This window comes from Nerophis ophidion, linkage group LG02, assembly GCF_033978795.1.
Source record: "Nerophis ophidion isolate RoL-2023_Sa linkage group LG02, RoL_Noph_v1.0, whole genome shotgun sequence".
Classification (NCBI taxonomy): domain Eukaryota; kingdom Metazoa; phylum Chordata; class Actinopteri; order Syngnathiformes; family Syngnathidae; genus Nerophis; species Nerophis ophidion.
In genome coordinates this window covers 18,351,904-18,377,364 of record NC_084612.1, presented here as the reverse complement: position 1 = coordinate 18,377,364, position 25,461 = coordinate 18,351,904, and the positions used below count along the sequence as shown (strand labels likewise).

The window sequence follows — 25,461 nt, the reverse complement described above, 5'->3', positions numbered from 1 at the left end:
ACCCTTGCCCCTGGTGCCACTCACACTGGTGAATGATCGATAGCTGGTGGTCGGAGGGACCATAGGCGCAAACTGGCTGCCTCGCTTCGGTCTGTCTACCCTAGGGCAGCTGTGGCTACATGTGTACCGTAGCCTACCACCACCAGGTGTGAATGAATGAATGACGGGTTCCTACTTCTTTGTGAGAACTTTGAGTATCTAATAATAGAAAAGCGTGATTTAAAATCTAATCCATTATTATTATCACTTTACCATGAATTGATTAACGGGGACCCCGACTTAAACAATTTGAAAAACTTATTCGGGTGTTACCATTTATTGGTCAATTGTACGGAATATGTACTGTACTCTGCAATCTACTAATAAAAGTCTCAATCAATCAATCCTCTCCATAGTAGATACATTATTTTAAGAGTTTATCTTTTATATAAAAAAGTGAACACCATTAAAAAAAATGTGATTAATTTGCTGCCTGCAAATTAGCCCCGAAGTCCACAGAACACTGGAGTCCAAGTTTATGATTTACATAAATGAGGAGCACCTCAAGGCATCCCTTTAAGTCCTGTTCTTTTTGGCAGTTACACATTTGTTTTGTAATGTGGTTAATGTTGCCAAGGTGTTGCTGTAGCTTGTTTACTTCAGATGCAGTCAGTAGTCATTTGTTCAACTTCTTTAGTTATACTCGTGGTGTTCCTCAAGGTTCCATTTTACGTCCTCTCTTTTTCATCATTTGGGCTGTTCAATTGGTGGCCTGTGAGTTCAGTTGAAAAAAACTTGTGAGGGACACATTTTTTGCATCAGATTTTTAAAAACATTACAGTGCTGTCATAAACATGATGTTTCGCAATTTTTTATACTCGTAGCCAGACCCGTGTGTTTGTTTCCTTACTTACAAACTGTGGGGCAGTATACTGTAGCTCGGTTGGTGAGTGGCCGTGCCAGCAACTTGAGGGTTCCAGGTCTGATTCCAGCTTCCGCTATCCTAGACACTGCCGTTGTGTCCTTGGGCAAGACACTTTACCCACCTGATCCGAGTGCCACCCACACTGGTTTAAATGTAACTTAGATATTTGGTTTCACTATGTAAAGTGCTTTGAGTCACTAGAGAAAAAGCGCGATATAAATACAGTTCACTTCACAAACACAGGTCTGGCTATAGGAGGAAAAAATTGTATAATTATTTGAAAACCTAATGAACCTATTTGGATGACAAAATGATTTTTTTTTTTTTTTTTTTACAAAACCACCTTAAAAACACTCCTGTAACTCCAACAAAATGTATACATCAAAATAAAATGTCCACTGTAGAGAACGCTGGTTCGCCACAATACACAAATTAAGACTGATAGTGAAAGGAAATGTCTGGCCCCCATGCCTTAGCTTTATGGAAATGTGGCCCCCAAAACAATGTTGTTGAATAGCCCTGCTCTATATCCATTTAAAATGGTAGAACATACTAAGAAACAGTAATACATACTTTTTTTTACAGATAATTTTCCACACTCAATATTTGTTTGATTTTGTTGTTTTTAAATTTCCTATTGTATGTATTATCATAACTGAGCTACTGCAACTGTAATATTATATCAGTTTTGTTTTGTTTTCCTATACTGCTGTCATGCCTTTTAATCTGGGTTTATGTTTGATCATGTTAGGTTTTGATTCTGGACTCTTGTTTCCCGTTTTTGCACGTCCTGGTTTTGTTGGTTTTCCATAGTTACTCATTAGTTTACACCTGGTCTCCAAGTCACGCCCCTGCCGTCAGCCCCACACCTGTTTCTCATTATCACTCACTATTTAAGTCATTTGTTTTCTGTTCCTCGGCCTGGGAACTTTGCTTATGTTGTACTACTTGCTACCAACGTGCCTACCTATGCTGCACATCCTTCATGCCCTCGATCACCTGCCACGCACCTTGCTGTTCATGCCCCTTGTTTTTGGTCACAGTAAGTGTTTTATTCTAGTCATTATTATTCATGCCATCAAGCAAGTGTTTTGCTTTCTAGTTTATAGTTATAGCCTCGGTTCTAGTTTTTTGTTTCATAGCCAAGTTTTCCGCCCTCGAGCGCGCCATTTGTTTGCCCCTTTTGTTTTAGTCTGTCTGTTTATTAATCTATAAACATGTACATTAATTCACGCCTGGCTCGTCCCAAATTCCCACTGCGTCGAAGAAGCAAAATAAATCCAAGTCATATTCCTGACATATTGCTATTTTATTGCATTGAACGATACGATCTTAAGTTTTTATATTGTTTTTCTTATGTCTGGGACTACAGATACAGTATAGACTAGCATATTTACAGTGTCCATTCCCACTAATTATATATACTTGAAAAAAAATAAACTTTGAATATACAGTACACGTCACATACTGCCACAAAAGAAAGGGGTTTAGGGTTACAATACGATACATAGCTTTCTGATTGTTCTGAACTCCTGCTTCCATGCCAGTGTTGTATTGAACAGCTTAATTCGGTACACAGTTTTGAGCCAACCAACGTTGTTTTAATATTTTTTTTAAAATGGTCACCATGGCAACAAGTAAGCCTACAAACACTGATCGAGATTATTTCTAAGAGTGAAGTACTTCTGATGCTGCAATTAAATGTATCCAGGCAAGGCAAGGCAACACGTTTAAAACAATTTTTAAATTGGACCAAAGTGCTTTACAGGTTAAAAAGTATAGAGCAAAAAACAAAACAAAAACAAACAAAGAACATAAACATTGAACGATCTAAACAAGATAGTGCAAAAGCAATACGGTAAAAGGGTTCGAATCAAAAGTAGAAAATTGCAAAATAAAAATAATGAAATAATATAAGTGCGGCAAATCTAGCTGAATAGCCCAAGTCACTTCCTTTATTTTTTCTAATTCCCTCACTCTCGCCCCCCTTTCCACCCAGCCCAAACTCAAGCATGCAGAACAGGCAGGTCGTCTCCAGCAGACCCGAACACTCTGTTCTCAGAGTACTCACCTTTCACCCGGCGTGAATGTGACGCGGCACCACTCGGGCCCCTCGAGCCCCGCGGAGACCTGAACACAACACCCGCCAAACAAACGGGCCGGCCTGTTCGGAAAGGATCCAGTGGTCTGCTGAAAGACACAAGCAATGGGTAAAGAAAAAAGCTCGGAGGACAAACAATTCAGCGACATTGTAGAAGAGACACAGAGATGACATTGAGATTACAAACAAGAGGAGTGGAGACGGCGTCCTTACGTAAAGGAGGCAGCAGGTGCCGTCGTGTCGGGGCCCAAATCCTTAGCTCTCTGCAGTACAACAATCATCATTTTATTAATAACATAAAATACAATTGGAACTCAATAATATAATAACGATGTATCGACTTACCTTCAACAGGGAGCCCGTGACCCCCAGAGGTACTGCTGGGGGTCATGAATTTTTAAAGGCCTACTGAAATGAGATTTTCTTATTTAAACGGGGATAGCAGATCCATTCTATGTGTCATATTTGATCATTTCGCAATATTGTTATATTTTTGCTGAAAAGATTTAGTAGAGAACATCCACAATAAAGTTTGCAACTTTCGGTGCTAACAGAAAAGCCCTGCGTTTACCGGAAGTCGCAGACGAGGACGTCACATGTTTATGGCTCCTCACATCCTCACATTGTTTTTAATGGGAGCCTCCAACCAAAACAGCTATTCAGACCGAGAAAACGACAACTTCCCCATTAATTTGAGCGAGGATGAAAGATTCGTGTTTGAGGATATTGATAGCGACGGACTAGAAAAAAAAAAAAAAACGAGATTGCATTGGGACAGATTCAGAGGTTTTTAGACACATTTAGCAGGATAATTCCTTATCTTTCTATTGTATTGCTAGTGTTTTAGTGAGTTTAACAGTACCTGATGGTCAGAGGTGTGTGTCCACAGGTGTCTTGACGCCAGTGTCTCAGGGAAGTCGACGGCAGCTTTATGGGCAGCACAAGCTCAGCTGATCTCCGGTAAGAAATTACTTTTTACCACAATTTTCTCACCGAAACCTGCTGGTGGACATTCGGTCGGGATCCATGTTCGCTGTGATCCATAGTAAAGATTCACCTTCGGGAATTTTAAACAAGGAATCACCGTGTGTTTGTGTGGCTAAAGGCTAAAGCTCCCCAACTCCATCTTTGTACTTTGACTTCTCCAATATTAACTGAACAAATTGCAAAAGATTCAGCAACACAGATCTCCAAAATACTGTGTAATTATACGGATAAAGCAGACGACTTTTAGCTGTGTGTGTGTGTGTGCAACGCTCATATTTCCTAACAGCCCGTGACGTCACGCGTACACGTCATCATTCCGAGACGTTTTCAAGAATAAACTCCCGGGAAATTTAAAATTGCAATTTAGTAAACTAAAAAGGCCGTATTGGCATGTGTTGCAATGTTAATATTTCATCATTGATATATAAACTATCAGACTGCGTGGTGGGTAGTAGTGGGTTTCAGTAGGCCTTTAAGTTAATTAGACTGTTTTTAAAAAAAATACATATTCCCAAGCAATTTTTCCACAAATTTAAAAGTCTTTAAATGGATACTAAACGTGAACCAACACACTGTAGTGTACTCACTGCACTTTGCAGGTTTACAATGGAAATATGAATAAATAATTGTATCATTATATTAAATGTGGATGCATATGAAAAACTGCAATATATTTATCTGTGCAGTAATCTATGTATTTATATCTGCACCTTATTGCTCGTTTATGCTGCAATACAACAAGCTAATGCAACAAGATGGCATTCTTATCTGTACTGTAAAGTTCAAATTTGAATGACAATAAAAGGAAACCTATGTCTAAGTCTAAATTTAAAATTAACTAAGCGATTAGCGCTCTATTTCTAAGCGAGCCATCAGCAATGGTCATTTCCAGTTAGCCATTAGAAACATTTAGCGCCCATAGTTTTCACATAGCGATTAACAGTGCTATAATTTATTTGAACATCTCAGTATTGATATATAACAAGGTGCCTCAAAGACATTATTGATTTAAAACCCTGCTCCATCTCGTCATCAGTTTAGGCATCCTTGGCCTGAAAAACGTAAATATGCCTGACTTGGACAGTTTTTCCAGTTGGTCACTGTCTCTTGAATTTATCTCTCCATGTCACCGGTGTGTTTGTGTGAGTGACAGGAAGAAAAGCGCTGACTCGCTTGGGTAGAAAATGTTTCACCTGCTATTTGCATGTATAAACCTCTAGATCTAAAATATAACACTTTTCAGTTTGCCTATACAGTATATTGTGCTTGTTTTTAAATCCCTTTTTAACTCTCTCTGAATGTTCTGAACTCCTGTTTCCATGCCAGTTACGCTGCCAAGAGGAGTTGTGCCATTGCGAATGTTTGCATGGATGTAGCACAACTCCTCAAAGCTGATGCTATCATTGCCTTCTTCAGACAACAATCTACACAGCAAAAACAGGAATGTTGAATCAACTGTCACTGTCTTGTCTTGTTTTTTCTGTCTTGGGATTTACATGTTTTATTTTGAAAAGCAATTCCTCTTGTTTCAGATCACGGGCCCTTCCTCTTGTGTCACCAGTCTGACGTCATCCCTCACCCTTGATTGTTTCCACCTGTTTCCCATTACCCTCATGTTCCATTTAAGCTCATGCCTCCCCTTGTTCTGTGCCAGATTGTCTCGAGCTTTTGAGCACACCATCCCCATTAATTCCAATAACTTTCAGCTACAGCACGAATGCAAAAGCCACAACACGATCATTTTAAGCCACAAACATAACTTTAAGCCAGAAATGTAACAATTAAAAAACGGAAGTCACAGTTGAGCAAGTTAGGGCAGCGCAACGCAACGACATGAAGTGTGACACAACACACAACCGGCAGCAGAGTACAAGTTGCTTCATGGGAACAAAAGAAATACAAGGGATGGAATAAGGAGGCTATGAAAATTAGGAAGCAAGGGGCCATATTGGTGAGCCTTTAACGTGAGTGACGTCAGAAGACAAATGTAGCATCGGAGTCTGTAGCTATGATATCAACAGCTGTCCAGCCAAAGAGGTGATGAACTCTTTTGATGCATTCATCTTCAACATCAATAACACAGGTTTGGCATGAGCAAGGTGGATTGACACACAATGCTAACAACACAGCTAATGATCGTAGCTACTACTGTCGAGTTCGCCAAGTTTTTGCCCAAAAATTTACGCCAGTGGTTTCGTCACATGGAAACCCAGTTCTCACTTAGAGGAATTACCCAGGGTAGGGTATTTCCACGTCATGGCCGTGTTGTAGTGGCCGGGTGACCATAGCAGTGAGATTTGGAGGATCCTGCGGGCTACCGGAGAGTATTGTATTCTACAGTAGAACATACTTTGATTGAGTGAGACTTTTATTAGTAGATTGCACAGTACAGTACATCTTCCGTACAATTGACCACTACACTAAATGGTAACACCCGAATAAGTTTTTCAACTGTCGGGGGCCACGTTAATCAGTTAATGGTACAAATATATACTATCAGCATAATACAGTCATCACACAAGTTAATCATCATCAGAGTATATACATTGAATTATTTGCATTATTTACAATCCGGGGGGATCATCAGAGTATATACATTGAATTATTTACATTATTTACGATCCGGGGGGTTGGATGCGGAGGGGGTTAGGTTTGTTTGATATCAGCACTTCAGACATCAACAATAACATCATCTGAGAAATTAACATTGAAACAGTGTAGGTCTGACTTTGTAGGATATGTACAGCAAGCAGTGAACATAGTGAGCTCAGAAAGCATAAGAACAAGTATATACATTTGATTATTTACAATCCGGCGAGGTGAGACGTGGTGGGGAGATGGTGTTAGTCTAGGGTTGTAGTTGCCTAGAGGTGTTCTTTTCACTTAAGGGTGAAATGAGTGTATTGGTGACTCTATGGGGGTTATTTATTTTATGTTTAGGGGATTCTAACTATGTCAAAAAACACTTATTTAGAAAGTTGTACAATTTTTATGCTCTACCTATGAATATATTTGATTTATCAATATTAGTCCTAGTTTGCAAAAAGTAATTTACCAAAGTCAATAATAAATCCAAAATGTTATGATCTTTTGTCTTGTGATGAGGGGGCGACTTGTCCAGGGTGTACACCGTTTTCCACCCGATTGTAGCTGAGATAGGTTACAGCGCCCCCCGTGGCCCCGAAGGGAATAAGCGGTAGGAAATGGATGTTTTCTTTTTCTTGCTAATGCCCATGTTACGACTTGGAGATAATGAGAGGACCCAGATGCAGGGAGGAAGTTTCCAAAAATGACAGCTTTTATTTTGAAATAACTTTTTAACCTCCGGTAAAAAAGTATCTCACTAAAATATATACAACGTACGGAAAATAAATCCGAGGATAAACACTTAACTCAAAAATCACTCCAAAAATAAGGAGGAATTCTACTTTAAGAAAAAACTAACAAAAATAGAATATCAAGAATAATAAACCAAAAGCGCTCCAACAGGAGGGGGAAAAAAAAAAAAACTCTAATAATAAATACAAATACAATATCTATGAATAAACAAAAATTTACTCAATCAATGAGGAAAACAAACGAAATTTGGAATAACAAAAACTAACCAATTAGGTCGACGAAGAAAAACTAAGGACGCTCGTAGGAGAAAAAAGTAAACTCAAAATTTCAGCAAAAAATAACTGCTATAATCAAAAAATATGAACAAGAAAAACAGGAGCAAGGCAAGGAGGGAGACATGGACATGGACATGGACATGGACGCTAGAAGGCACGATAGACGAGACGATCTGGCAAAGGACAAACGGAGAAGTGAGCTTAAATAGGATGTGGGAGTGATGGGGAACAGGTGGAAACAATCAGGAATCAAGGATGACATCAGACTGGTGACACAAGAGGAAGGACCCGTGATCTGAAACAAGAGGGTAGCTTTTCAGAATAAAACACATAGATCACAAGACAGAAAAACAAACAAGACTTCCCTCACCGCGGTGTGACAGCCCAACCCTTGCGCAAAGTTTAACTGAAATAATTTTATAGAAATATGCATACAGTAACCCTGCTTACTATAAATGAAAACATTCTTAAAGTAAATGTAAACCAGATTTATTTTTATTTTTATTTTCACTGCAAGTACATGAGTCCCTGCAGGCCAGCTCGCGTGCATCCAGCGGTATCGGGACCTTGTGCCTCCCCCCCGCCCCTCTCCAAGCAAAAGTGACAGATGCTTAGTAATCTGTGTGAAAGGCGATCCGCCACTTAGTGGGATTGTTTCTGTTGCACCTTAAAGAAGAGACCGGCTCACCCCTATAACTGCTGTCCTGGGACCTCAGGTGGACACAGCAGGTGACAGGACACCACGCGTGGGCCGAGGGAGGGTGTTCACACCTCCGAGTCATAAAACGGTGGGCGAGCCCCCTCCCCCGTGGAGCATATTGTCTTAAAAACAGATGGCTGACATATTGACACAGAGTGGGCGAGATGATATGCTTCCAAAGTGCTTTCAAAGTGTGAAGACCCTCCGACATATGGGAGCCTGATTAGCAGCGTTAATGAATAAGTTGTCGGGTGCTGCATGTCAAACAGACCTTTCATTAGCTGACAAGAAATGAACGCTTCAGGGATCAATCCTTGAACACCTTTAGATCATATTTGTATCTTTTACGTCACAAATCATGAAAGCAAGAACACCTGTCACATATCGGAAATCATTTAATCAAATCATTACATGGGTCTCTATAAAAACAAAGCTATGATATACTTTAGAGTAGTCAGTGTATAGATATCCAGTAAAAATATCAACACAAAGCCACTATCTAAATATAAGGGCTGCGAATCTTTGGGTATCCCACAATTCCGTTCAATATCGATTCTTGGGGTCATGATTCGATAATATATCGATTTTTTTCGATTCGATTCTCGATTCAAAAACTATATTTCTCCGATTCAAAAGGATTCTGTATTCATTCAATACATATAGGATTTCAGCAGGATCTACCCCAGTCTGCTGACATGTAAGCAGAGTAGTAGATTTAAAAAAAAAAAAGCTTTTATAATTATAAAGGACAATGTTTTATCAACTGATTGCAATAATGTAAATTTGTTTTAACTATTAAACGAACCAAAAATATGACTTATTTTATCTTTGTGAAAACATTGGACACAGTGTGTTGTCAAGCTTATGAGATGCGATGCAAGTGTAAGCCACTGTGACACTTGTTCTTTTTTTTTTATTTTTATAAATGTCTAATGATAATGTCAATGAGGGATTTTTAATCACTGCTATGCTGAAATTATAACTAATATTGATACTGTTGTTGATGATATTCATTTTTGTTGCACTACTTTTGGTTTGTTCTGTGTCGTGTTTGTGTCTCCTCTCAATTGCTCTGTTTATTGCAGTTCTGAGTGTGGCTGGGTCAGGTTTGGTTTTGGAATTGGATTGTATTGTTATGGTATTGCTGTGTAGTGGTTTGTTGGATTGATTAAAAAATATAAACATAATAAAAATCGATTTTTTAAAAATGAGAATCGATTCTGAATCGCACAACGTATTCGATTCAATTCGTATTCGAATAGATTTTTTCCCACACCCAAACTAAATATACAAGTATATATCACATTATGTCCAATTTATTCATACTCAGTGTGAGCACCATTGTTATCCAGCACTGCCTTTATTCTCTTGGGCATTAAATTCAGCAATCCTGCACAGATTGTTACTGCAATCATTTTCAACTCCTCCATGCGGACATCACTGGTGGATATTGTGACACCCTGCGCTCCTCCATCTTCCTCTGCCTAATAATGTCCCGGAGATGGTTAATTGGAGAAGACATCCATCCATCCATTTTTCTACCGCTTATTCCCAGCTACAATCCGGCGGAAGGCGGTGTATACCCTGGACAAGTCGCCGCCTCATCGCAGGGCCAACACAGATAGACAACATCCATCCATCCATTTTCTACCGCTTATTCCCTTTGGGGTCGTGGGGGGCGCTGGTGAGTATCTCAGCTACAATCTGGCGGAAGGCGAGGTACACCCTGGACAAGTCGCTACCTCATTGCAGGGCCAACACAGATGGACAGACAACATTCACACTCACATTCACACACTAGGGCCAATTTAGTGTTGCCAATCAACCTATCCCCAGGTGCATGTCTTTGGAGGTGGGAGGAAGCCGGAGTACCCGGAGGGAACCCACGCATTCACGGGGAGAACATGCAAACTCCACACAGAAAGATCCCGAGCTCGGGATTGAACCCAGGACTACTCAGGACCTTCGTATTGCGAGGAAGACGCACTAACCCCTGTACCACCGTGCTGCCCAGAAGACATACAGTCGTGGTCAAAAGTTTTCATACACTTTGAGTTTCCAATAATTTCTACAACGCTTATTTTTTTGTTATAGAGCGATTGGAGCACATACTTGTTGGGTATATTACTGGATATTGTTTCCTAACAGCTCAATTTTTGTTTCATCTGACATCACATGGACACAGACAAGACCTTCTGAAGGAAAGTTCTGTGGTCAGATGAAACAAAAAATTGAGCTGTTTAGCCACAATTACCCAGCAATATGTTTGGAGGTTATTCCCAGGAACATCAAACCTAATGTCAAGCATAGTGGTGGTAGTATTATGCTCTGGGCCTGTTTTGCTGCCAAAGGAACTGGTGATTTACAGAGAGTAAATGGGACAATGAAAAAGGAGGATTACCTCCAACCTAAAATCATCGGCCCGGAGGTTGGATCTTGGGCGCAGTTGGGACAGGAACATGACCCCAAACACAGGTCAAATATGGTAATGGGATGGCTAAATCAGGCTAGAATTGAGGTTTTAGAATGACCTTTTTTAATGACCTAAACACCATTGAGAACATTGTGGACAATGCTGAGGAAACAGGTCCATGTCAGAAAACCAACATATTTAGCTGAATTGCACCAATTTTGTCAAGACGAGTGGGCAAAAATTCAACCAGAAGCTTGTGGATGGCAACCAAAAGTGCCTTACTGCAGTGAAACTTGCCAAGGGACATGTAACCAAATATCAACATTGCTGTATGTATACTTTTGCCCTAGCAGCTCTGGTCACATTTTCAGTAGACCCATAATAAATTCATAAAAGAACCAAACTTTATGAATATTTTTTGTGACCAAAGACTATGTGCTCCAATCACTCCATCACAAGAAAATAAGAGTTGTAGAAATTATTGGAAACTCAAGGCAGCCATGACATTATGTTCTTTACAAGTGTATGTATACTTTTGACCACAACTGTACTTATTCATTCCATCACATTCAGATTTCTCAGCAAGCCCCTTGTCATCTTGGATGAGAGTTTGGGCTCGTTGGAAAACTGTCATGAGCCACAACTCCCCCGAGGCAGCAGCAGTCAAGCAGGTCCACACCATGACACTACTAGGCTTGACTGTAGGCCAAGACACAATTATCTTGGTACTCAAAATTGGCTGTGTGTCAAAGAAAAAACACTTTCTTTTTTTTTTCACATTTTTGCCTATTGCGAAAGGATGCTGGTTTTTTATCACTTTCTTACTTAAAAAAATTGCCTCGTTTTCGGTGACTCGCAATGCAGCTAATGAGAGGAATCAGTTCAACCTCTAAATCAATTTAAAATTCATTAAAAAACTGCGAAATACAAACAAGCACGGTTAAAAACAAAACAAACAAAAACATACCTATAATCTAATACATCTGATAAATCACTAAGCTTTAGAACTTTGTCGTAAAAATCTGCCCGACACCAGCATTTTAGGCAGGCCGCTCTGGAAACACTTCCCCCCCCCCATACAGCTTGATGCCCCGTCTGAGCTGCTCTCACTTAGATTACCATAGTAACTAAATAGATTACTATTGTAACTAATTAGATCACCATAGTAACTAATTAGATTACCATAGTAAGTAGTATATCATGCAAAAGCACAGATTCCAACCATTGAAATACTTTGTAAAGTTCAAGACTTACGGTCATTTAAAAATATCACTGCACATCATAATGGTGGTTGGAGTTTCGATCTTAAAGATCTAAAAAAATTATTTGGGAATGTCCTACGGGCCAAATTGAAAAGCTTAACGGGCCGCATGTATCCCCCGGGCCTTAATTTGCCCAAGTCTGAGCTAGGGTATTAGCCGTACAAGCAAACTACGGCAAGAGATAGGCTAGCTTCTACATCAACACAAAATGTTTTGAGTTTGTGCTGCACAACCCTGCGATACGACACCAATTTGTACTGACTGAAAACATGAACAATCATACTACAGTATCTGTAAAGTACTAGCCCATATGTCATGTTTTGTTTGTACACAGCTGAGCTAGCCAGACAGTACATGTACTGAAGTTGTATTGACATGCATAACGTGCTACGTGTATCATGATCGATATTAAAGTGACTCACTCGATGGACAGTTGTTTGTCTGGTCCGGCTGGGGACGTTTCCTTTTGATTTTGAGTGAGCAATCCATTTATGTCGAAATAGCTTGGCTCCAAGTTCCAAATTTATAGCGTCCAAATCGCTTTCACCTCACTCTCCCGGCTTCTGTCTGGTCCAACGTCTCACTATTCCTTTGTGGTTGCTTCTATAAGTAGCAGTATATTTACCTTCAAAAAGGTACAGTATAAGGTTGTAAGTACTCATTTGTCCAAAAATAGTTGTCTTTGTCGTCTGCCATGATTAGAACATGCTCGTGTTTGATTCTGGAACTAGAAACAAAAGTTGCTGCCGGAAGTCAGCTGTGTGCTGCTATGGAAACAATAAGTGCAATAAATCAGTCACTGAAATGATTCCAATTATTAAAATACAGAAAATATTGAACATATTACATATTGTTATGAACGTGTCTGTTACTACATTATAGACTTGCACTGTGTATATTTGCTGGAGGGTTTTAAAATTATTTTAGAGGAATTTGAAGGCTACAGCGGTGATGATAGATAGATAGATAGATAGAAGTGTAAAAAATTGAGATCGAATTTAAAAAGTAAATGATGGTGGTATAAATGGAAACAAAATAGAAAAATATTACAATAAGAATAAAAATAAAAAGAAACAATGAGAATAAAAATATAACAGTAAAATAAGACCATCCCTGCCATCCTAGTACCTGGGGATGCAAAACAAAAACAGTGCAATACTTTTTCATAACATGGTCACATGGTCATTAGCCACATCTTCCAAATGTTTTTTAATCATCTTTAAAATCGTGAAGAAAAAACAGACGTGAGTTCTTGTCTCTCAAAATAATTGTGAAAGCTAGACAATTTCAAAAAAAGGGCGGTCATTTTCAGTGAATAGTAAAACTACACAAAATCAACACTGACTAATTCAGAGTATTATTATATTTTATTTTCACTTCTAACGGTATACTAATATTGTGCACTACTGTGATGTTGTAAGATGCTATACAATTAAAATTTGAATGATTGACTTAAGTTGGAGCCCTTGGTGTTTGTTAATACGATATTAATCCGATAAGATATAGGAATCATAGTACATAGTTTTATCATTTTTGTAGTGTGGAATGTTTCAAAAAGACTTAATCAAAGGCAATTATTTGGAGAACAATGGTCTGTATAAAAACATTAACCTTATGAAAGATTTATGCTTTTCAAGTGTTAATTAGTGGTCACAATAATTTATTAAGTTAAGCGCATGACATCGGAAGTTAAATGATGCAGACACGTTTGTTACTGGACATTTTAATACGCTTCTGACTTTGTTAAAGGTTAAAGTTAAAGTACCACTAAAAGTCACACACACAAAAGGTGTGGTGAAATTACCCTCTGCATTTGACCCATCCCCATGTTCACCTCCTGGGAGGTGAGGGGAGCAGTGAGCAGCAGCGGTGGCTGCGCTCGGGAATCATTTTGGTGATTTAACCCCCAATTCCAACCCTTGATGTTCAAAAACCAATTAAGTTTGTAAGTCAAATCCCCATTGTACTCTATTTGGTGCTGATCTATAGTATAGTGTTGCCCAACCTTGACATAGGCTTTATGTCAAGGTTTAAAGCAGGCGTGTCAAACGGATCAGGCCTGTGAACAGGTTTTATCCGGCTCGTGTAATGACTTTGCTAAATATAAAAATGAGCCGAAATTTTGGAATGAAAGAAACCGCTGTTATAAAAGTGTCCACTTGAGGGCGCAATAGCAATTCTTTGTATCTTTGTAAATGATGCTACATATGCAAAAAAAAAAAAAAAACATGTTAGTGCACCAGTCTGGAAAAAATGAGCAAACTACATAAATAACATCCTGTAATTTGATTTTGATATTATTTTTTATATTTTGATAATGAGTTGGCTGATGAACATTATCACATGATTTATTAAGAATGTATAAATAACGACAAATAAAGATAGAATACCATTAACCGAAACATCCATCCATCCATTTTTCTACCGCTTGTCCCTTATGGGGTTGCGGGGGGTTCTAAAGTCGATCCCAGCTGTACACCCGCAACATGTAAGTATAAAAAAACCCAAACAACAATATGATTTGTACATTTTCAGAATGTACAAATCATATTGTTGTTTGTGTTTTTTTAGTCTTTGGTTGTGTGCAACCCGAGGGTCCCTGGTTCAATACCTAGTAGCAACCTCGTCACGTCCGTTGTGTCCTGAGCAAGACACTTCACCCTTGCTCCTGATGGGTGTAGGTTAGCGCCATTGCATGGCAGCTCCCTCCATCAGTGTGTGAATGTGTGTGTGACTGTGTGTGTGAATGGGTAAATTTGGAAGTAGTGTCAAAGTGCTTTGAGTACCTTGAAGGTAGAAAAGCGCCATACGAGTACAGTACAATCCATTTATCATTTATCATTTATTTTTAGACAAAGAAAACTATTTGAAGTTGTCTTTATTTTTAAATTACCGTGCCGTAATTTTACCAGTCCGGCCCACTTGGGAGTAGATTTTTCTCCATGTGGCCCCCGATTTAAAATGAGTTTGACACCCCTGGTTTAAAGCATTACCGTAATTTGCACCTTAGGAAGGTTCTAGATTTTAATCTTGACTCAGGCCTTTCTGTGCAGAGTATTTCCAGCATCCCTGTTTCTTTTCTCCTGTGCTCTGGGTTCCCATGGGCAAAATCATGTACATTAGTTTGGCTAAACACTGAAAATTGCTTGTTAGTGTGAATGGGAATGGCTTGGACTGGACCGAGTGGTGGCGATTAATAAAGAGCACAGATCTTGAACCAAATACTGAGAGAACATCAACGTTATAGGTCCAAGATGACAAAATCTTCATGTCGTCCCGCTCAGTGTAATATGATAAACAGTTTCCTTCCACCTATGGCAGCAGTAAAAGCATCCGTGTCATAACGCCCAGACGTGTCAAAATGATATGTTTAACCACGGCCTGCCTGTTGATGAGGAACAATAGACGCCCTGGATGGGTTTCCTCCTAGTGTGAAATGACAGATTCTCCCGCTTTCTTTGCGGAGTGGTCCGCTCGGCTCATTGCTCCTCTTCAAAAGGTGCCGACGATGTGTCACCTGTGTGGAACGTGAACACCCGTCAAATATAGAATTTCACAGCGCGCCTCTCTCTCTCTCATTCATGCTCATGATTGCTTTGTTTCCCGGACAGATTTCCATAAGGGACGGTGGAGAAGGTGCGACCTGGGCTTTATAAATGAGTGGCGGCTTTGTCAACACGGGAGTGGGGTTATCTCCAGCAGCAGCAGAAAGACAGATGGTGTGAGATCATAATCAGTATAGTGACATACATTAGTGACATATAGATACTGTACTACTGGAGGAATGTATTACGTTACAGCAGGCGGCCGGAGAATTGACTTACGACTAATTGGCTCATTGTTTGGCCTCCACTGCCTCATGATGGAATCTTTTGTACAAAAAAAAAAAAAAATACTGTACTACTGGTCAGTACAAACCCCGTTTCCATATGATTTGGGAAATTTTGTTGTATATAAATATAAACGGAATACAATGATTTGCAAATTACTTTCAACCCATATTCAATTGAATGCACTACAAAGACAAGATATTTGATGTTCAAACTCATAAACTGAATTTATTTTTTTGCAAATAATAATTAACTTACAATTTCATGACTGCAACACGTGCCAAAGTAGTTGGGAAAGGGCATGTTCACCACTGTGTTACATCACCTTTTCTTTCAACAACACTCAATAAACGTTTGGGAACTGAGGAAACTAATTGGTGAAGCTTTGAAAGTGGAATTCTTTCCCATTCTTGCTTTCTGTAGAGCTTCAGTCGTTGAACAGTCCGGGGTCTCCGCTGTTGTATTTGACGTTTCAGAATGCGCCACACATGGGAGACAGGTCTGGACAGCAGGCGGGCCAGGAAAGTACCCGCACTCTTTTACTACAAAGCCACGCTGTTGTAACACGTGGCTTGGCATTGTTTTGCTGAAATAAGCAGGGGCGTCCAGGATAACGTTGCTTGGATGACAACATATGTTGCTCCTAAAGCTGTATGGACCTTTCAGCATTAATGGTGCCTTCACAGATGTGTAAATTACCCATGCCTTGGTCACTAATACACCCCCATACCATCACAGATGCTGGCTTTTTTAACTTTGCGCCTATAACAATCGGAATGGTTATGTGAACGGCTTCCTACCGCCCTCGTGCGGGTTCCATGGATCATTGAGAAATGACATCGCTGAGCAGGTTTGACTCGCTTTTATTTTTCAATAAAGCTGTCATTCATAGGCTCTTTTGCAATTGTTCTTCGTGTGCTTTTCAGCAATTGTCCCTTTCGTCTTTCACGTGTGTTCGTGCTCCAACTACTTGTCCTTTCTGACTGCTGCCTTTTAACAGAACAACAGGTGATTAGATGAACACTTTCAGCTGTGTCATCCACTCACCTGTCGCCAACCTCGAAGCCGGCCGGCCCTGCCGCACCCCACTTCCCTGCAGGTGCGCAGGCCACGCCCCCCCCCCCCCCCCCCCCCCCCCGGCCATCTGTACCATCTGTACACCCGATCTATGGATCACTCTGAAGTTGTAGGGTTGCAAAGCCAGATACCAACAGGTGATCCGCGCGTTGGTATCCTTCATGCGGTGGAGCCTCTGGAGGGGTTTGTGGTCCGAGCAGAGGCTGAATGAGCTCCCCAGGAGGTAGTAGCGGAGTGCCCCGACCGCCCACCTGATGGCGAGGCACTCCCTCTCCACTGTACTGTACCTCACCTCCCTTTCAGATAGCTTGCAGCTGATGTAAAGGATGGGCCGGTCGACGCCCTCCACCTGCTAGGACAAAACAGCTCCCAGACCTCTGCCCGACGCGTCCGCATACAGACAAAACGGGAGGGAAAAATCAGACATGTGTAGAACAGGCTCATCGCAGAGGGCCTTCCTAACCCTCTCAAACGCCTGCTGGCACCGCTCCGTCCACTGGACCAGATCTGGGGCACCCTTTCGGGTGAGGTCAGTTATTGGGCTGGTCAGGTCCGCAAACCGGGGGATAAACCTCTGGTAGTACCCCGCCAGACCCAAAAATTGCCTCACCTCTTTTTTCGTCTTAGGAGTTGGGCAGGCCACAATTGCCGCTGTTTTATCTACCTGCCCTCCTCCCAAGTGGTACCCCAAATACTGTACTTCCCTCCAGCCAACTGCACACTTCGCCGGGTTGGCGGTGAACCCCGCCTGCCTCAGGGAATCGAGCCCCCACCCGCCGCATGTGTTGTTCCCAGCCGCTACTCTGGATGATGACATCATCCAGGTAGGTGGCCGCGTATTCAGCGTGGGGTCGCAGCACCCGGACCATGAGGCGCTGGAACGTGGCAGGCGCACCGAACAAGCCAAACGTGTGACAAATTGGTACAAACCTTCCGGAGTGGAAAAGTTCGTTTTTTCCTTGGACCCTGGTGACAAGGGAATTTGCCAGTAGCCCTTGGTCAAATCCAGTGTCGTGAAAAACGAAGCAGTGCCCAGCCCATCCAGGAGCTCGTCGACCCGAGGCATTGGGTACGCATCAAACCGTGATACTTCATTCACCTTGCGGTAATCCACACAGAACCGCACAGACCCATCTTTCTTCCCTACAAGAACTATGGGGCTACACCACGCACTGTGGGATTCTTCTAATACTCCCAATTCCAGCATGGATTTTAATTCCTCCCGAACTATTTTGCGAATGTGTTCGGAGAGCCTGTATGGCCGAGAGCGCACCGTAACCCCCGGGCTGGTCTCGATATGATGCTGGATGAGATTCGTGCTGCCGGACCGAGGGGAGAACACGTCAGAGAAGCGCCGCTGCAGTTTAGCAACATCCGCTTTCTGCGCTAACGTGAGCTGGTTATCACAGGGAAGAGGAGAGGGAGGGTCCCAACTCCTCCTCCTCCCTCACTACCATTACCATGGAGACAGGCTCCGCCTCCCTCCATGCCTTCAACAGGTTGAGATGGTAGATTTGTGTGTCTCCACCCCGGTCCGAGCGTTGAACCTCGTAATCCACATCACCCACTTGCCGTGTGACCTCGAAGGGTCCTTGCCACTTTGCAAGTAATTTTGAGCTGGATGTTGTGAGTAATACAAGGACTTTTTCTCCCGGTGAAAATGTTCCTACCTTGGTTCCAAAGTTGTACGTGTGCTGTAGTCGTTCCTGGGCACGGAGCAAATTCTCACGTGACAAGTGTGCCACCGTGTGGAGTTTTGCTCGCATACCCATAACGTACTGCACTCATTCTCTTTCTATGCCACATCAATGTGGAATGCACTCCCAACAGATGTAAAAGTAAATGCTTCTCTTTCCTCCTTCAAAACCGCTCTAAAATAACACCTCCAGGCAACTTCAACTCTTTACTAATACCCTCCTCCATTCACATCCCATCTCCCCAGATTATAAATAACCTAATGTAAATAATCAGATGTATGTCAAATGTATTTACTTGTTCTTATGCTATCTGAACTCACTATGTTCTCTGCTCGCTGTACATATCCTACCAAGTAAGACCTACACTGTTTCAATGTCCATTTCTCTGTCGATGCAATTGTTGATGACTGAAGTACTGATATCAACCAAAGCTCCTCATCCCACCCCCCGGATTGTAGATAATGTAAATAATCCAATGTATATACTATGATGATTAACTCTTGTGATGACTGTAATATGCTGATAGTATATATTTGTACCATGAATTGACTAACGTGGACCCGGACTTAAACAAGTTGAAAAACTTATTCGGGTGTTACCATTTAGTGGTCAATTGTACAGAATATGTACTGAACTGTGCAATCTATTAATAAAAGTTTTAATCAATCAATCAATCAATCAATCAAAAGTTTTTGATGAGCATTCTTCAACTTTATCAGTATTTATTGCCACCTTTCCCAACTTTTTTGTCACGTGTTGCTGGCATCAAATTCTAGAGTTAATGATTATTTGCAAGAAAAAAAATGTTTATCAGCTTGAACATCAAATATGCTGTTTTTGTAGCATATTCAACTGAAAATGGGTTGAAAATGATTTGCAAAGTATTGTATTCAGTTTATATTTACATTTAATACAATTTCCCAACTCATAGGAAAACGGGGTTTGTATTTTATTTGAGATAATGGCCACATATACTAGGGGGAGGTAGGGGAGGGGGAGGGTGGTTTGCCCACATATGAGTGGTCCTCCCCAAGGTTTCTCATAGTCACTGTCACCGACGTACCACTGGGGTGAGTTTTTCCTTGCCCTTAAGTGGGCTCTGTACCGAGGATGTGGTTGTGGTTTGTGCAGCCCTTTGAGATACTTGTGATTTAGGGCTATATAAATAAACATTGAATGATTGATATTGTCCGGAAAATACGGAATTCTTCATTCTATGATATATGTTATTATTGGAAATACACAACTTTGAAAATGTTAGCAGACATATTAGGTATATATTTGCACAAAAATATCGGTATGACCGATACCAGCCTGAATTTTACTGGGTATTGGATCCGTAACAAAATATGTGGTATCGAACATCACTAACGCACACACAAAAAAGCGCAGACTAATCTCGTCTCGATTATTGTAACGTATTATTTTCTGGTCTCCCCATGTCTAGCATTAAAAGATTACAGTTGGTACAAAATGCGGCTGCTAGACTTTTGAAAAGAACAAGAAAGTTTGATCACATTACGCCTGTACTGGCTCACCTGCACTGGCTTCCTGTGGACTTAAGATGTGACTTTAAGGTTTTATTACTTACGTATATAATCCAACAAGGTCTCGCTCCAGCCTATCTTGCCGATTGTATTGTACCATATGTCCTGGAAAGAAATCTGCGTTCAAAGGATTCCGGCTTATTAGTGATTCCCAAAGCCCAAAAAAAGTCTGCGGGCTATAGAGCATTTTCAATTCGGGCTCCAGTACTCTGGAATGCCCTCCCGGTAACAGTTTGAGATGCCACCTCAGTAGAAGCATTTAAGTCTCACCTTAAAACTCATTTGTATACTCTAGCCTTTAAATAGACTCCCTTTTTGACCAGTTGATCTGCCGTTTCTTTTCTTTTTTCTCCTATGTCCCACTCTCCCTTGTGGAGGGGGTCCGGTCCGATGGCCATGGATGACGTACTCATCCAGAGTCGGGACCCAGGATGGACCGCTTGCCTGTGTATCAGCTTGGGACATCTCTGCACTGCTGATCCGCCTCCGCTTGGGATGGTTTCCTGCTGGTTCCGCTGTGGATGGGACTCTCGCTGCTGTGTTGGATCCGCTTTGGACTGGACTTTCGCGGCTGTGTTGGATCCACTATGGATTGAACTTTCACAGTATTATGTTAGACCCGTTCGACATCAATTGCTTTCGTCCTCTCCAAGGTTCTCATAGTCACCATTGTCACCGACGTCCCACTGGGTGTGAGTTTTACTTGCCCTAATGTGGGCCTACCGAGGATGTTGTAGTGGTTTGTGTTGTGGTTTGTGCAGCCCTTTGAGACACAAGTTATTTAGGGCTATATAAGTAAACATTAATTGATTGATTTATTGATAATCAATGAGTTGGAATCGTATCAAAAACACACACCAGAACGTCAAAGAAGCCCTAAAACACGCTCTTTCTCCTTTATTATATTCCAACGTTTCTATTGTATTAAACCAAATGCAGCATAATTTATGAGCATTATGATCCTATGGATGGTACTACTGTAGCAGAAACATACAAACTATGTGTTCAATCAATGGTTACCTTGCTCCTTCTTCAGACATCGAGATAGATACACTGTTTAATGAGTGAAAGCCCGGGGTGAGGGGGGGTCACAAGGGAGGAGCGCAGGGCATCAGATCATTCAGATCATGAGGTCTCATTCCTTCTTCAGCCTTTTCAATTAAGCCACTGCACACTGGCAACAATTTATGAACGTGACCTTCCAACTCTCCGGCTCCGGCACTCAACCCTGCAAGCCCCTCCCCAGCACCCCCGTAGCCTCGCGCGGACTCTTTGACCCCCAAGCCGCCTCCAACACACACAAGTTGACAACAGAACCGGAATGTTTGCAAAAAAGCATGTGTGTATTATGCGTCAACTCTTACAGTAGACGTTGTGGGGTCAGTGGATATTCAGCAGAGGCCCAAAGGTGCGTAATAAAAAAATCCAATAGGGTAAATGCACGGGGTCAGCGGCGTATCAATATATAATCCGGAACGGGGGCAAATGACACATGGAGAGCGATTGAATTCTCAGTTTCTGGCCATCTGTGGAGGCATCAATCTGCGGCTGTTGATAACTGAATTAAGAAGCAGACGTGATTAACAAGTTCTTCAAACAAGGCAGGATTGCCTGCAATCCGACGCCCCGAGACCTTGATGGGCAAAACTATTTGTGACGTCGCCACAGTGCAGTCGGCTGCCTTCATTTTAATTAAAAATCTTTCACGGGTGTAAGAGTTATGGAAGGTGCGGCTCAGGCTTCTGGCAGCCGCCCCAATGAAAAACCACATAACGAATTACGCGTAAGCAACCGCTACATCAATCCCGCACGTCGGAGAATGCGATACCTCCCGTTCCATGTGCAGTGACTGCCCGTAACTTAATGAAACTCTGAAACTGTATTTGTTATTATAAGATGTGCTGTGCCCTGCGATGAGGTGGCGACTTGTCCAGGGTGTACCCTGCCTTCGAACCGATTGAAACCCCAAAGGGAATAAGCGGTAGAAATGGATGGATGGAAGACGTGATGTCATTAAACAAGGCTCAGCGGATAACCAAAAATCACTTTACTGCCCAGATGCTTGACTTTGCCAATGTCCGTGAATCGTATCTTCACTTTTATCCTGAAACACATCAAATAATGTTCAGCAAAAGCTGTTGTATGAGAACATATTGATAAAGTGTTATGGTATTACATTATTGCTATTTCTATGATGCGATCTTGATGAGTGTGGAAATACGACCAGATCACACCAACTCTAAAATCCCTTCACTGGCTTCCTGTTCCACTCAGGACTGAATACAAAGTATCCCTACTAACTCACCAGTGCCTCCATGGAAATTCCCCCCTCTACCTCAAAGAACTACTCACCCCCAAATCGTCCACATGACACCTCCGCTCCAAACAGGCTAACATCCTCCAACCTCCAAGGATAAAGCTACAAACTATGGGAGACCGGGCTTTTTGCTCCGCTGCTCCTAGTCTGTGGAACGCTCTCCCTGACCACCTGAGGGCACCTCAGACTGTGGATGCTTTTAAAAAAGGCTTAAAAACCCTTCTTTTTTAAAATGCCTTTTTATAGATATATGCATACTAGTTCTAGCTATTAGGCTGTTCTAGTTTTTATATTTTATTTATTGTCATTATCTTTTCATTATTATTATTTTTCATTTATATATATATATATATTTTTTTTAATACACTGTAGCACAATGTAAAGTGCTTTTTTACAAATAAGATATATTATTATTATTATTACTATTATTATTATTATGACACGTCTGTTCTCTCAGTGTAAATAACATTTTTCTTAATTTTTTACCTTTTGTTTGAATCAGTGGCGGGCCATGCGTATCCCACTTAGGCCTTCAGTGATCTCCGACTTCATTGATTATGTCACAACGGAGGTGTCGCAGCTTACTGCTGGGTAGTTCTTCCAGGAATGCAGAACGGACAACTCCGGACGACAGCGTGAGGAAGGAGATTATTTATTTATCAAAAATCATCTAACTACAAAAATAACAGGCAAACTACAAAAGGTAAGCGTGCCGTTCGCAGGAGAAGCTAAAAAACAAAAACTTAACGCAGGAAATCTAGAAGCTGACAATTAGCATGGACTATGGACATGGAACACTCACGAGCTGTGGCATGAACCAACAAAACTTACTTGGACATGGCATGAAGCGAACACTTGGCATAAACTTGGAATCAGACATGAACCGAACAATGACAAGCCGACTGAATGTCAAATACAAGCTTAAATGATGCCTCTGATTAGTGCCCGGGAAGCAGGTGAGTGGGCGAGCAATAATCAGAGACAGGTGAACACAATGAGTAAACATGGCAACCAAAACAAACTCAGTTGTCACAAAAAGGAACTAAAGGAGTCCACAACTAACAGAAAATACAAAAACATGATCCGGACCACGGATCATGACAGATTACTTTTTAAAATCCCATAATTGATGTCACCACATGATCATTGCTGGAGAAATACTATTCAGGAACACATTTACACCCTTCTAGTCATTCAATCACATCAACAGTATACAAACGGGTTATATTCTGGCGCATTTAAAAATCAATTTAAACACATCAAAGCAATTAAACATACCGTAAATTTCTCTGCTTGGCTTATGCAACTTCTGGTCAATAAAGTTTGATTCAAAATACACACTTTGCAAATATATATTAACTGCCCTGATGGCGACAAATACACATGTAAAAAAGTTAATTAAATGACAAGCATGACACACTTAAACAACAAGAGTTTACAACTTTTAGTTGTAACAGAACAGGTGCTGTCAACAACGTGTGATCTGATTGGCTATCACAACTGTCTCTCAACTCTGTGTTCTCAAATTCATCCGCGAACCGTCCCGGTGAGTATCCAATCACAGGAATCGTAAATGTCACATTCAACGTGAGGCCAACTAGAAGGCCTTACTGACAACAACTCGAGATCTGATTTGCTATCCCAACTGTCTATCAACTGTTTGTCCCTGTTCACTTACAGCGCACAGAACCCCGGATTGTTGATTCTGAAGGCCTCGGGCAGATTTGGTACAGCATGGCAACATAAGCTAGCTGAATTCTGATTGGATGCAAACTAAAACTAAAAACAACAGCACTGGAACGAGCATAATATGACATGAAGAGAATGTAAATAATTTTGGATATTTAGGGTAAGTAAATAAAAAAATAAATCTATCTTTATTTATGATTATGATTTCTGGTTATTTTAAGCCAGCAGAGAAGGCCTTGCTGGCCCTGATTCGAATAGATTTGGTATATGGATATATATTGTTACATCAGTCCTTACTTAACTTGGTGATTGTGTAAGAGAGTTTGTGGTAATCCATACTCAACAGTTTTGAGTTACTATGAATGACCTGGAACCTCAAATCTCCTCTGACGTTATATAATAGGGGCATTCTGTCCCCTGTGTCAAGGCTGCACCGAGTGACAGATAGCTAAACACTGGTCTTAGGCGTAGATGTTGGAGTAATTCAGAAGGCTGTTTACTGTTGGTCTTTGAAACAAAGCTCACACGCCAGAAGACTCTTTGTATTGTGAAACTGGAAGACATACAAAAGACTTGTTCTTATATGTATAAAATACGTGACCAATGATCACATTAAATCAAAATACACAGCCAAATTAGCAGTTCTGTTGCATACAGACTGGAATGTGAACCTTTAGCATTAGCTTATATATTGTACCAAGTATACACCATCAATGAACTTGCGCAAAACCGTAATATATTGGATACACTTACAAACAAAGCTTCTTGAAGGCTCAACAACGATGATGCAAAATTTGGGAGAGAAATGTTTGTAGCACCTTGGATCACACAAAAATGGAAAAAACAAGATGGCTGCACTGACCTTCGACCTAATCAGGTGACATTGACAGCCAATGGAAAATGGGGCGTTTCTAACTGTAAGTATCTCCTTAAACCACCACTGAAGGGCATTGTGCAACATTACAAGGGGTGTCAAAAAAATGGATTCTCGAATAATTGTCTTGTAAAGATTCTTAATCGATTAAAAAAAAAATCTAAAGTAAATTTTAAAAATATATACAATCTATAGACAAATAAATATATACGTACAAATAAATGTATATTTACATACATACATATATACACATATAATACATATATACACACACATATACACATATATATATATATATATATATATATCCATCCATTTTCTACCGCTTATTCCCCCTTGGGGTCGCGGGGGGCGCTGGCGCCTATCTCAGCTACAATCGGGCGGAAGGCGGGGTACACCCTGGACAAGTCGCCACCTTCATCGCAGGGCCAACACAGATAGACAGACAA

The 25,461-nt window shown here is 41.0% G+C and overlaps 1 long non-coding RNA gene across 1 annotated transcript; it reads right to left on the bottom strand.

Annotated features, from left to right (window-relative positions):
* Positions 1-489: 489 nt before the first annotated feature.
* LOC133569753 (uncharacterized) lies at positions 490-25,027 on the bottom strand. The gene is made up of 4 exons (XR_009809876.1): positions 24,892-25,027; positions 3,219-3,268; positions 2,976-3,094; positions 490-751 (listed from the first exon to the last, which is right to left on the bottom strand). It is a non-coding gene; the product is annotated as an uncharacterized LOC133569753 (long non-coding RNA).
* Positions 25,028-25,461: the final 434 nt, after the last annotated feature.